This window comes from Rhea americana, unplaced genomic scaffold (assembly GCF_003343005.1).
Source record: "Rhea americana isolate MKP2758 unplaced genomic scaffold, rheAme1 scaffold_261, whole genome shotgun sequence".
NCBI lineage: Eukaryota > Metazoa > Chordata > Aves > Rheiformes > Rheidae > Rhea > Rhea americana.
In genome coordinates, this window is record NW_028186381.1 from 1,004,445 (window position 1) to 1,019,266 (window position 14,822).

Below are 14,822 nucleotides of genomic sequence, written 5' to 3' on the forward strand. Positions count from 1 at the left end.
GCATTACTCTCCATGCTTGGAGGAAATAAGGGACCTGTGTGGGAAGCACCAGCGTGGGTGAGGAGAGGGGATGAGCATAAAGTTGAGCAGCACAGCAGATGCCTAAGACAGTGGAGAGTGGAGGAGTACACCTGTGTGTCATAGGGTCTGTGCATGGGCTCAGCATAGTGTCAGCCAGCAGGCAGTGCTCTTAAAGCTGGGTGTAGTGAAAAGTCTGGGAGGGCCCCTGCAAACTGCTGCCAGAAGAAAACCTCATGGGCACAGGCACTGCCACTCAGTCTGAAGGGACTCAACCTCAACAGGAACGCTGGTCACTCGGAGAGGGCTTGGTGCAGTGTGACATAGTGTTGGCTTGGCACTACACCATGACTGACACTGTCATGACACAGAGGACCCTGTACCTGAATCCAGAAGCATAACCCTACTGTCCCTCTGCATGAGCACTGCCATTGCTCCCTGGGCAGGGCATCCTGCAGGCAGCCTGATACCCTGCCAGGGAGCTTGTGTTGCCCAGCAGCCCAGCAATACGGGGTACCAGTGCCACTGGACCTCCCGCTCTGGGAACTGGGCTGAAAACAGCTGCCCAAGCTCCTGTCTTGCCTTGGCCCAGAAGCAAAGTCCCTCTGGTCCTCATCCCCTCCTCATGCTCACCGGCATTGCATACTGCCCCAGGCCATGACTTCAGGCTGCTGCCACACCCAAGGTGCTGGGTGCAGTCTAGAGTTGTGATGGAGAAACAAGGTGTACGGCTGTTCCTAGGGGCAGAGCCCTTGGAGGGTGTAGGTGCTGCTGAGACCTCTCCATTTGCAAGGCTCAAGATGGTTGCACAGCACAAACATTGAATTCCAGGGTAGTAGGATGATTTTCCTTCAACTCCTTGTGCGTCGTTAACCATACTGAGCCCTACCGGCACTGCTGCCTGCCTCCTACTCCATGCTTTCAAACCTTGGAGATCTTCCTATTCCAGAGAGGGCAAGGTCCCAGGACATCTCCCAGTAGTCAGGCTGAAGGTGATGGTTGCCCTTTCTGCAAGGTAGGGCCGTGCTCAGGGCCCGGCACATTGATGCTAGCCAGGCTGCTGGGAAGGCAAAGAGGCACAGGAGCAACTCTTGCGCTCAGGCAATGCTCTGCACTTACCCCTCCTTCAGCCAGTGACAAATGAGACCTGGCAGCAAGGCCTGTGATGCCTGTGGGTGTGAACCAGGCACCTGGAGACCTGGGAAGAGCAGGGCTGAGAGTAACTATGATTCTAACTCAGAGCACACCCACCAAGCCGGCAGAGCCGGGTCGACCTGCTCTGTCCTCCTGAGGTGTGGGTAACTCCCCTGGGGCTGAGAAGACTTAGGAGTCACCCTCCTCTGGCCAGGGCAAGAGATGTCAAGTGAGAAGGGCTTGTGGCAGTTTGGAAAGTGCCAGCCACACACCTTCTGCAAGCAGTGCAACAGCAATACCTGAATTGTATGAAAGAGACCCACATCCCATTGCCATCATCCTGAGAAGCCATTGGGGTCTGAGCTCCCACCCTGGGACACAGCTCCAGAGTCCTAGAACCAAGGCAGAACCAGCACAGGGTAACAGCAAAGATGGCTGGTACTGCCAGAAAATCTATTGTTGCATAGCCAAGAAGGGTGTGTTGCTGGCAGCACAACAGGAGCAAGCATCCAGTGCCTTCCCACACCTCACCATGCTGGGAAGACAGGGTACAAATCTCCCCCCTTCCCCCCATCACACAGGCACAGAAGTGTAATGCCAGTCTATGCCTATCACACATGCACTGAGGCTGCCCTGTCCTCTGCAGCCTGCCTCAGTAGGCTATGTGCCTGGTTTTGTCTGTACTGTACCTGAGTGCAGGGCTGGCCCTGACATTCCCTGGTCAGATCCACAATCCCTTCCCCTCTGTACACATCCCGACTTCAAACGCACATCTGAGAAGGGAGGGGGAAGAGTGGGACCCGTACCTCTCCTGGTGGGCATCCCCAGCGGAGGTCCACAGCTTGTCTCTGTGAGCTTGGTGTGCACAGTGCTGGTTCTAAACGCTCACACTTGCTCACYGCTTACTGCTGCTTGTGCATGGCCCTGACACTCAAGTCTGGGCTGGTCCTGAAGGAAGGCCCGCCTGGGCTCGCCCAGTGTCTCACCCGACAACTGCAGGACACCACAAAGGAGGGATCACATGGATGGAGATGTCTACTGCTACCCCATAACTGCAGGAGTCTGCACCCTGGAGAGAGTAGGAGGAGGCAAGTCCAAGTGCTGTGCCTGTGGGCACAAGGGAGGCACCACATCTGTAGGCTTGGTGTTGCTCACAGTTTCCTAACACCTCCCTGCAGACAACCCTCCTTTGCATCATGCATTGCATGCCTAGCTTGAGCCCTAGGGGAGTATCCTTGTGGAGGGACCCTTGTAGGCAGCACACACTCCTTCATGTCACTATTGCAGGGAGAGGCAAGGAGGGCCCTGAGGCCATAACAGAGCTAACACAGATGGCCAGTCCAAGATGGCTTGGAGGTGCCTGTGGGCTGTGATTTAACTCCATTTTGCTGCCCTGGGTCCTATCACACCACCCATCACCCTGGAGTGAGAGCTTCCTGGTTCCTGTCAGCCCCACTCTGAGGGGGAGATGGGTGGAGAAGAGACAGTGCATTGGCTCAGGAGGTGCAAACCCTATCCCCAAGAGGGTGCCCAAGATGGCAATCACTTAGCCAGATGAGTTCGTGGTCTGTGTTGAAGCTAGATGGTTCTTGGGGGGTCAGGGAGGGGCATCTTGCTAGTGGTTCAGAGGAAAATTGAGACAATGGGAAGAAGTCTCAAGGCATCTTCTCACTCGTCTTGACAGACGTGGCAGGAGGGTGTGCAAGAACTACCACAGTGTGTGCAGGGACTTGTCTCCTGTACTCCCAGCAAAAAACAAAGCCTAGAGCTCATGTTTTTATCTCTTGGCACACTGATGGCAGGATTAGCCTGGCTTAGGCCAATGTGGGAGCAGTGGGATCCAGTATCTGCTACGTGGTGCATGAGAGGGACTGCTGCCTCTTTTGCATTTGTCCCATTTCAGTCCCCAGAGGACTTTGTTTCTGCTGCAGGTTTAAGGGTTTAAGCCTTCCCATCACAGTCACCAGTGGCTCCCTCCATACCTCTCCAGCCTGGCAAAGTTCTCTTTGCAGAGAAAAGGAAAAAGAAGGCAATACACTGGCTCAGTTCAGACCAGACTGACTGTGCTGAAGGGACAGGAGAAAGCCCTGGACACTGCTGTCACACTCAGCAGCTATGCAAAAACACAGCCTCCAAATTTGGAAAGTAGCTCTGTTTCCAAATCCCGCCATGAACTGAAAAACTCTTCTGAAAATGAAACCAGCCCAGCCCCTTTGGTTCAAAGTTTCCTGTGTAAAACAAACCTGCCAGATGGCTGCATTTGCACACAGAGTTTTATTTTTGAGATAAAGGTCTCTTTTTCAGAGAAGTAAATATGAGGCCTCTCCATCTTGTATCCCCAGGCTAGTGGCATGCCTGGCAGCTCAGGGTGAAGGCAGGGCAAGGTCCTATCTTGTTGCCTGGCTGCATTCCCTCTCACACATCCTCCCTGTCAGCAAGGCCTCTGCAAACAGATCGCTGCCTTCAGCAACACCAGTGCCACTTGACATACTGCGATCTGGTGACTGGCCTGCCCTGCAGATGCCAAATCCTGACAGGCTGCAGCAGCCAAGGCTCTTTGCACACCTCCCCTTAGCACTGTGTTGTCTGGAGGGCCCCTGGAGGCTGAAAACGGTTAGAGGGTGGTGCTGTGTGAGGGTGGAACTGATCCTTAAGCAATGGGAGCAGTGTTTGCCCACCGAGAACTCTATGCACTGGTGTAGCCCCAAGGCCCTGCAGCGTGACATCTARAGGTGTTTGCCTCTTGGCTTGCCTGTACCTGCTTCCCATCAGAGCTGCAGCTCCTGGGATTCTCTCAGGCATCTGCTGCAGCACCTGGAGCCAAACACAACATAAGCAGTCTCTTTGGCTGTTAGTTTTGCCTGCTACTTTCCAAAGTCAGCCCCCAAAAGAAGGCAGCTCTGCTCCTTCTCAGGAACAGGTACAGCCACTGGACCTCTATCCTGCCTCTTCTCCCTCCAGCTCAACCCTGGGGCTACCTTTTGCAGGCTGATGCTCATTTGGGGTTGGCACTGCTTCAGGATAGCTAGCCCTTCCATCACTTTTAGCTGCTGGGAGACTGCCATAGATTGCATTCACCCATCACGATGGGCAGAGGCAGCTCAGGTCAGCACCAGGTGGTCTGGCTTTCTCCCTTTCAGAAGCTGCTTCTTGAGTCTGATCTTGGCCATGAGTGCTGGTCTCACAGCTGGTGATTGCTAAAGGGCTTCGTCACACAAGCTTTGCATCACCCAGCTGGTGGTGCAGTTCTGAAGCATGGGTAAAGCGGTCACAGAGGGATGCAGAATCACAGAATCATAGAATGGTTGAGATTGGAAGGGACCTCTGGAGATCATCTAGTTGCCCCCCACCCCCTTGCTCAAGCAGGGTTGCCTAGGGCATGTAGAGCCTACATCAATCAGACCCTCCATCATTGCCTGCAGAAGTTTTGCTTGACCCCTGTGAAGTCTCTTCAGCCTGAGCTTCTGCTGCTTGACTTCTGGCAATGAGACCACTCATAGGGTCTTGCAAAGTGACCCAGAACTCATCCCTGCTGTCCAGGGATCCCTGACAAAGGATCCCAAGGGAAATGCTGATGGAAATGAAAACCCTGGCTTAAGAGACAGGGTGTGGGTGTGTGGATGGGCTGTAGAGCCTGAAGATCTTCACAGATGCCAGACTTGGAGAGCTGGTCACTATTAAGGGACTGGCAGAAACTATTTTCATTGTTCTGGGTCAGCTAGGACCTGCCATACAAGCCCTGCCTCAGTTTACCATTCATGTATGGGGAAAGAGAGCTGCTCTGCAGCCAGAGGTGAGGGAGGGAGAGTAGATAAGGAAGCTATGAGACATCCCAGTAATGGGGACATGAGGAAGCATTATCAAGCTTCCTAATTTTCCTCCTGGGCTGTCATCAGCAGTGAGTTTGACAGCCAAGCTGTGAAGCTACACTGTCCTGCTTCTCCCATGGATGGTGCAGGTGGGCTGCACTGACTGCAGGGTCCAGCTAATGTTTCCTAGATGGGCAGGGAGAATCAGCTGTGCTGGCTCCAGGGATTGGTGATGTTTCCCCAATAGCCAGGGGGCCTGGCTAGGCTGGCCCTAGGGTCTGGGCGGGGGGGAACTTCTCCCAGGGCTTGGTGGTATCAACCAGGCTGCAGTTTGACTTGAGCAGCCTGCCTGCAAGAGCCTAAAACAACAAACATCGAAGAGTAAGGGAATGTTTTGCTGCTTTTTGCTGGTCAAATGGTTTCCTGTTTTGTAAGCAGTTCTTCCAACACCACTGGAACAAAGATCTTGTCTGAGCAAAGCCTGGTCCCACAGCGGACCCAGCCCTGGTCCTCACTGGAGAGATAAGACCATGCTTCCTGGATGTCTGACAGAGAAAGAGGCCATCAAAGATTGGCTCTAGGAGCAGCTGAGACCTTTATTGGAGACCTGGTGCAGGACACAGCATTACTTTCTTGTTCTCTGGGCTGAAAGCACAGTATGAATCCCTTGTCTTGCCTAGACTGAGCAGTGCTTGTTTATACAGTTTCACTGGTGTTTGGTAGGGGCAGCTTTCCACGGCCTAAGAAACTTATCAGGTGCATGGTCTTCCACCTGCTCACCACCTCCTCCATGTCTCCCCATTTCATGGCCTCACGGCCCGGGACTCTGAAGGAGAGTCCTTGCATGCACCTGCCTCGCTCAGTGTGTAAGGCAATCCACAGGCCCCTGTGTGGGACTAAGCCCCTTATCCAGCATTGCTGCACACACCACACCAGGCCCAGTGTCACAGCTCATCCCCCATGCTAGGCAGGAGCTGTGTGCAAGAACGTGTACCATGGCCATAGGTGAGGGAGAGATCTGCAGTCAGCCACTGCAGCTCATACAGGGCTGGCAGAGCAAACCTTTCTTGAACAAAAAGTTCAATGCTTGTGCTGCATCAGGGTCACAATGTCACCAGCAGATGCCTTAATTTATCTTCTAGTGCCCAAAGCCATGTGACTCCATCTTCTGTTGTCTGTACCCCCGGCAGGAAAAGTGTCCCCTGCCTAAGAGCAGCTGGAAACTCAGTTTAGTCCCAACAGCAGAAGGAAAATAGCTTAAAAAGCTTGCAGTTTCTTAGCATTTCTTCTAGATCTAGAACATCTGTGGCTTCTAGCACAATGGTTTCCCCACAATGAGCTGACAAGAAAATCGCTGATGCCTGGAGCCAAGGGGGTAAAACAGACCCCGTGTGCTACTTCTGTGGCTAAACCCCAAGGCTATGAGGTGCAGTGAGTCAGAAGGGAAGTTAGGAGGCACCACTTTGCAGAAGGAATGCATGGCCTAACACAAAGACTTCCTGATTTACTGAGGCCAGAAAACACTATCCAAAATATCTTGCAAGAGCAGACAGGCTCACATACTCGCACACACACACTGCCTTGCCTTGGCAAAGCTGGCTTGCTGTACAGTGGCAGATAGCGTCTCAGGGGAAGCTGCTTTGTACAGATCAGCTTATTTCTCTGCATTGCTGCCCTCTGGCTGCATCAGTGCATCTTGTCTGATGTGCAATGAGTTCCTCCTCCAGACCTAGAGATCAGGTCTGCTTCCATGTGTCAGCACAGGCCTCTCTCTCTTGCATGCTGCACAGTGGCACAGAGACCTCCTTTAGGAGCAAATTAACACATTCTAGTGTGCTATCAGCCGCTCAGTGCTGAAGTACAGGATGGAGGACTTGAGTTTAGAGAATTAGTGTCATTTGCACATGAAATTTATCTCACATGATCCTGGCTGTCTGGGTACTATGTCCTGTCTGTAGGCCATGCCCTACTGTGCTCCATGCAGAAGTCTCAGTGAGATTTGGAGCCAGCAGGCTGAACCTCTTGCTGTGCCCAAAGGGCATCATGCAGTATCTGCAAGGATATGGCAATGGATTCACCTTTGCAGTTGGCAGCAAGAACTTTTCCATGGGGTGTCCCAACTGCTTACCCATACTCGGGAACTTTAGAAGAATCCAGAAAAATGGAACAGAAGATTTTGGAAAACATGGTTCTAATTTAAAGATCTGTCAATCCTCAACTCTACTGTTTGCCCAGGAAAAGAGGAAGAGGCCACTAGGGTGAGTTATGCAAGCATCTAGAAGAAGAAAAGGTGCCTCCTCTCCAGCAGCAAGCAGTTTAGCTGGCAACAGAAAGGGAAGCCCCTGGAGACCCAAGCTTTTGCACTGGCTTCATTGTATAAGGCTGATCTTTCAGACAACCCCAACATATTCCCATGTCCTAGACTTCAAGCAGAAGCTGCTAATAAATCCTCCCTGTCCTGCAATATACAGTGCAGAAGATCCTTTGGCCCTAGATATCCACATTCGTAAATTCATCCTGTGTTCAGGTCTTAAGGGGCACAGTACAGTCGACGTCACATGCTTGACCTGTTTTTAGAAAGTTTGACAAAATTAKCCCCAGTGGACTGACAAATTCGGTATCTGTCTGACTTGCTACTCTACAGGCACCTATTTCTGCACCAGGCATCAGCTGGGAGCAGGCTATTTTTAACTGTCCCTAGTTTATTCTCTTCTTTCTAGCTGTTATCACAGGCCAGGAGATGATCTGTGTGCTCTTTATGAAAAACTCACTGCTGATTCCAGACCAGATAAGATTGTGGAAAGCCACTGCTGCTTTCCCCGAGCCCAGCAGTGTGTGGGTGCAGGCTCTCTCACAGCAGAAATGGAAATGACTACTTTCTAACCACTTCCTTTCTCTTTGGGTCTCTCTCTCCCTCCTGCCCCTCCTGACAATTTCGTTTCCTGTTATTGATAACGGCCTTTGCACTCAATGAGAGGTCACCATGCCCCATGCCTCCACATGCAGCAAAAGGGAATAGCTCTAGGGCTGGAGAAAGCAGAGCTGTGCAAAGTCATTCTCCATCCAAGCTTCACTGGGGGCAAGCAGCAAAGCTCATTCTTACTTTTGGGTGCTGAGGTCCCTGTTGCTAAGGTGTGCAGAGTGTCAAAGGACTCAGGTGTCCAGGGTCTGAATGACATGACAGCTCTTCAGGAATTTCAGGCCTTTTTGTGCCCTCTTCTAGGGAGATGCTTTAACCCCTCTAATATGGGGATGGAAAGTCTCAAGGTGTGGGGGTTCTTGCCTCTGGGAACCCCCTTTGTTTCCCTACACCTTACAGTGTTTTGCAAACAGTTGCTGTGGTCTAGAGTGTCCCACAAAGACACACGTATGTCTCTTGTACATTGGTAAACTGCTCTTTACCATCACTCAGCCAAGTCTCCTGTCTGAAGCAGACAGCTCAATCCCCAGGGGAAACTGAGGCATGCAAAGATTTTCAGGCAGCTTTTCCAAAACTCTCTGTGGCATCAGTAAAGGTTCATGGCAAACTTAGTGTGGCAGGTGCAAGCCTAAGTGACATGTGGAAAAGCAGAAAAATTCTACAGGTGCTGAGGCTGTGTCCTGTACTGGCTCGCTGCACCTTGAGATGCAGACAGTACGTTCTGGGTGACCAAGTAGCTCTGTAGCCCCTGCTGTGCCTCCGTGGTTTCTCTTCTTGCATCTGTTGAATAACAGGTCTAAGTCTCAGTACCTTGGAGATCTGACCCTATAAATTGACCTAAATCCCCTCCACCCTCCTCACTGGGAGCAATCCTGTATGCATGAAGATAAAATGAATGAGGAAGGCTTCTTCCCATGTAGGGAGAGGAATAAACTATGCTGATATAAAGGACACTCATGCTAGGGGACTGCGTATCTGTATAACTGCTCCTGTGCCCATGTACCCCACTTCAGTCCACAGCAGTACCAACTGTATGGTCCTGCTAGCACCACAAAGGTGAGGCTGACCATATACCTGCTTTTCCTATACATTTATGGTTGTAAAGTTGGAGGAAAGCTCCACTTGTTTGCAAAAGATATGGGAGAACATCTAATTCCAGAAATTAAAGTTTGTTGTGCTCAGCAGTCATTCAAAGAAGAAAAAAAAATAATTAAGCAAAAATGCAGGTATCCTTTAGCTTCTGCTTGAGGAGAGAGGATGGGAAGTTCTCAGGCTCATGCCTTGAAAAAATGAAACAGCAATTGCTAAAGAGCTTCCAGTCAGAGCTGGGCAGTGGCAGGAGTAAACTCTGCACAGACTTACTTGGCAACAGGGAAGAAGGTCACATGTCCATTCCCTCCTGCCCTGTCTTCCCAGGAGCAGCTTCATCCCAGCGGGATATTTGAGAGTCTGGGCTAGTGTGCAGCACTGCTCAGTGGTCTCTGAGCTCCCTGCAGTCCTGCTGACACACTGCAATGGGCTGCTTGTGATGGATGTTTGCACACCACAGCATACTGAAAGCCAGTGGTTGTCCTTGGGAATGCACTCACACAGAGGACGCCGGAGTACTGACGCTTTTTTCTCCAGAAGCAGCAATCTGCAGACATGCTTCACTCAGTTCCTGGGTCCTGGCTATCCCCAGGTCAGTACAGTGTCTGGCTGGTGGGAAAATGACATGGATTCCCCCGACATAATCAAGCTGTTTACATCCTCAGTGGCTGGCTCTGCGTGATATTCGGGCTAACTGAGCAGTGTTTCTCATATCTGCTGGGAGTGGATCGGACAGTTTTAACAGAGGCTGCTGAATCTCAAGGCGGCCACTTCACCTTCAAGCTCCCGAGTAATGTTTGGGCAGCAAAGGAGATGGTATAATTTTCAAAAAGCTGAAGGACATCCTGAGCTCTCAGTCCTGTCAGAGGGAGCAAGATCAGCCCTATCTGAGAGCTTGGCACAAAGGTGGTGAAGGCCCAGTGAGATGAGACCATGCTGAGGTAGGCAATCCCTGGGGAATGTGACTGTGGGGGCATTGTCTGTGTCTTGGGTGCTAGTTTTGAGCCTGCCTGGGTTCAGATGACTTTTGGGGTTACACTGCTGTTTGGAGAAGGTGAAGAGAGGTGCTGGGGTGAGTGGAGTTGAAGCAGGGTGGCCAGGAGAAAAAAGGCTCATGCTCAGGAGCCTAGAGGGCATTGGTAGGATGGCTGGCTGGAAGGTTTCTGGAGAGAACAACTCCCAGTGTGAAGCTGGCAGCTGCTCTTCCCATGAAGGGGAGTGACTATGAGCATGTGGTAAGAGGATGCTGTGGGTGCAAAATGACCGCATGGAATTGCAAAATGCAAGTGAAAAACTGTCAAGTGCTCGCTGAGGATAAATCCAGATCTGCCTTCCCAGAGCACTGGCTCTGTAGGGTCCTCATTTCCCACTGGGCTTGCTGAAAATAAAACCACAACCATATAGCCCCTTGAAGACCCTGAGAGCTCTGCCACAGACCTCCCCAGTCTCTAATTCTCAGCACATGACATCACACTTTGGATTCATGTATCCACAGACAGAGGATGCACTGGGTCCCATGACTGGTGCATCTCTGGGCACCTCACATTGACCAGGGTGCATGTCTCCCATTCATTTGTTCACCCAGAGGTGCACAGGGCTATTTGGAAAGAAGGAGGGAAAAAGAGCAAAGGTGGCTGGAAACTGTGAGTTGGGGAGAGGTTGCAGTGATGCCAAACTCCTTGTGCCTTTCCCTCCAGCCATGCCCACACAGAAACATAGAATCACAGAGTGGTTGAGGTTGGAAGGGACCTCTGGAGATCATCTAGTCCAACCCCTCTGCTCAAGCAGGGTCACCAAAAGCCCATTGCACAGCATCATGTCCAGGCAAATTTTGAATATCCCCAGAAAAGGAGACTCCACAGCCTCTCTGGGCAATCTGTTCCAGTGCTCTGTCACCCTCACAAGAAAAAACATTTCCCTCATATTCAGGTGGAACTTCCTGTGTTTCAGTTTGTGCCCATAGCTTCTTGTCCTGTCACTTGGCATCACTGAGAAGACTCTGACACCCTCCCTTCAGATATTTGTATACATTGATAAGATTCCTCTCTCAGTCTTCTCTTCTCCAGGCTAAACAGTCCCAGGTCTTGCAGCTTTTCCTTTAAGAGAGATGCTCCAGTTCCCTAATCATCTTCATAGCCCCACGTAGTTCCATGTCTCTCTTATACAGGGGAGCCCAGAACTGGACACAGAACTCCACATGTGGCCTCACCAGAGCTGAGGAGGGGGGGAAGATCACCTACCTCAACCTGCTGGCAACACTCTTCCTACAGCACCCCCGGATACCATTGGCCTTCTGGCCACAAGGGCACATTGCTGGCTCATGGTTAACTTGTCCACTAAGAATCTTAGGTCCTCCTCCGCAGAGCTGCCTTCCAGCAGTTCAGCCCCTAACCTGTACTGGTGCATGAGGTTATTCCTCCCTGGGTGCAGGTTCTTGCACTTGCCTTTGTTGAACTTCATAAGGCCCAGGAGAGCTCCAAAGCTGCCATAGGCAGTGCAGCCATCTTGGGTGCCTCTTACACTGCTTGCCAGTTTTGTAATCTCTCAATTACATGAGTTTGGGCAGCTCTAGAACAACCTGTGTGTTTCCTGCCTTGCCTTAGCCCTGGCAATACTCCATACAGAGGGCATGCACCAAGGACGGCTGTGTTCCCAGGAGCTGCGGGCCTTTCCTGAGCTAGCATCTAATCTAGCATCCTTTGTAAAGCAGTCTGAGGAGAGACCCTTCACACTCAACCCTTAAAAGGCAAGGGTGTTGTGAACTGCTGGGGCTATGTGCCTCAGTTTATCCTCTGTGAAGGGAGTATTCCTCCCTTTTGGGGTAGCTCAGCTTTCCCCTCCTGGCGTACAGTAGCCATGTTCCCGTGAGGTGGCCTGCTGGGAGATGCTGTTGATGTTTCTCCCACTCTCCCAGCTCACTTCAGATTCCTTCTGTCCAATCTGTGCCCTAATTTGACCTCCACAGAAATTTTATTTCTAGACTACTTTGCAACCTGAACTTACTATTTTGAAAAAAAGTCATGTTTTGGTGAAAAGTTCCTGCTTTCTCTGGAGTAAAGGGGACAAAATTCGGGGTTTTATAGCAGAGCCCTGATGTTGCTGCTGGAAATTCAACCCCCGAGGGAGTGAAGCTGTGAGAGAGGTGTGAAATGCTCTGAACCCTAATGTGGGTGGCAGGGGGCCTGGACTGAAGGCCTGTCACTGCCATTCAGTCTCCTGCTTGCTGTACTCCTTGCAGGGGTGCAGGATATGCCCACGATGCTTCTCCTACTCAGCAAGGGCTTCTGAATGGCTAAGTCCCAGGGAGCAGAGATGCATTTCTCTCCATCTTCAGGTGCTGTGAGGTTTTGCTGATCTTCCCCAGTCCTTCCAAAGTCCATGGGGTCCTGCTGTCTTTGTCCCCTCCATCTCAAGCACCTGACAATTGGGCACATAGTTACATGTGAGGCTGCAGATGGAGAGGTGAGTGTGGCCCCACAGATATGATGGACACATGCCTGGGGACTCTTATGTTCTGGCAGCTCCCCAGTGCCATGCTGAGCTTTCCCTCCACAGAAGGGCCCTAATTGTCCCGGTGCCTGAGGTGAGGGTGGTGAGGAGGTAGCAGGTTTGTGCAGGCAGAGTTGGGCCAGAGGAAGGCAGGAGAAGGGTACCCACAAGGGCTTCCCTCTTGCAATCAACTCTGGGACCCCTTGAGCTCAAAGACACTCAGATGAAAGGGGCCCACTACCCTAAGAGGGCAGATATACTTCCAGCTCACTTGTGTAGGAAGGAAGCTTCTGCATTGTCTGACTGTCTCATACATCAGGAAAGAAAGCTATTTGCTTATTCTGATCCTTACTAAGGGCACATTTATGTGACCACCTTATTAACTATTGCACTACTGGTGATTTTACAAAGTCTTGTCAGTCAGAGGGTGGAGGGTGGGAGTGAAGGGCAATGCCAGAGTTTGTCCATCTGTGTGTTAAGTCCCTTCAGGCAGGCTGTTTCATGCTGAATGGGGCAGGGAGCTATTCCTCGGTCTCTCCTCAGGCCTGACTTTCTCTCTCCACTGAGGAACATCAGTCCAGGTCTACAGACTGGCTTCTGGGATCTCAGGACCTGCTCATGAGACACAGATGGTGATGGTCCTTGTCTCTTAGATAAAGTTGTTCTGCTGCTAGCCAAGCCTTGCCCTTTGCCTCTGGAGCTTAAGCCTTCTGATTTCACAGCTCTTGAGGCTTGTAGATTCTCTATTGCCTCGCTTCTCAGGGTACTTTGCCCTGGGTTAAGATGTTGGGTTTTTTTCTCAGGATGAAATTCTGTCATTCTGACACTCCTCTGCACACACATTCCTGAAAACATACACACACGCACCCAAACACGTGCATCCCTCAAGTACTATGACCAAGAGCACTGACATAGCACATCCTGAGGATGGTCTCTGGTCACAGCAATGAACTGGGCTGACGGCATCCTAGGGGCTCTGAGGGCTTCCAGGGCAGAGAGGAGCAGCCAGCWGTGCTGTTGACTTGGGGCAAAAGGTGCTTGGGGTGTGGAGTCCAGAGCCTGCTGTCTGGGGAGCAAGTGAGAGACGTTGCAGTGCTACATGGTGGGGGTGGAAGAGGAAGGAAATGGGCTATAAGTTTCTCTCTCTGCAGAGCCCCGGCAATAATAAACAGGAAGAGTGGCAGGGGCCGTGACAAGAGAACAGCAGGGTGTCTGAGGGGACATGAGCAGGCTGGTGCAGGAAGGATGTGCAGTGCCTGGAGGGCAAATCTGTTATTGCTGAGCCAAACCCTCCCTGGAGACCTTCCTTCAAAAGTACACACACTTTCCTGCTGCTGGAGAGGGAGCGCCTGTGTGTCTTCCCCTGGAGATGCTCTGGGATGGTTCCGGGCTTGGAGGATTGGCCTGAGGGGTTATGGCGGTCAAAGAGGAGGTAACATATCCAGAGAGATGGATCCTAGAGGGAAGGCAGGGTGGCATGAGGACCTCACTGGGTGCAGAGAATGAGAAACACTGAGCTATGGCTTACCATGCAGTGGACAAAGAAACAAGATGTGAACAGCCCAGATGACAAGGTATGACCAGGTGCCTCTGCAGCAGCAGGGATGGTGAGTTGGAGGGTGTATCCTGGTACCCTCCAGGACAGAGTTGCAGTGTATCTGGCAGTACCACTGTGCAGTGCAGGGCATGTGAAACACTGTGTTTTGACCCTCTTGCCTGAGCCCCAAGCGCCAGGGCCCTGCTCACACCCATCCCTCTATGCCTCCATTTGCAGGTACTAGTCATAGCCAGGTGCAGGTCTGACCCTCAGCAGGCTGGGGGGGTGGGGCRGATTGGCACAGGGGGCACCCTGAGAGAGCCCCCAGCCCTGATGGAGATGTCCTCAGAGACACCCCGTGATTCTGGGGGAGATTGGGATTTGTCCATAAGCTTCAAGGCAAGCTGGGGGTTCCCTGGTGAGGAGCGTGGCTGGGGCTGTGAGCAGCCCAGCAGAGTGAAGCTGCAGCCAATGTGGCCGGTATGTGTGTGGGCGGCAGGCAGGGTGGGGGAGAAGGAGGGAGAGGAAGCGGCAGAGGCAGCAGCTCCTTTGATAAGCAGCTTCCTGAACACTTTCAAACTGTGGTGTTAGACTCACGCACGCGGTGTTTGCAGGCCTGCGGAGCCCATGCCTTGGGGCATAAGGTAGGCAGCCCCTTAGCCTGTAGGTGGAGGTCCTGGGGACCCCATACTGCCCTTTGGAGATGGGAGCCCTGCTACTGGTACCAGGCCCTGGGCATCTTACAGGGTGTGGGCATGTGCTTACTCATGGAGCAATGCAGGTGCACTCATACAAGGCTGGGATGACTGGCTTGGGATTGGGTATA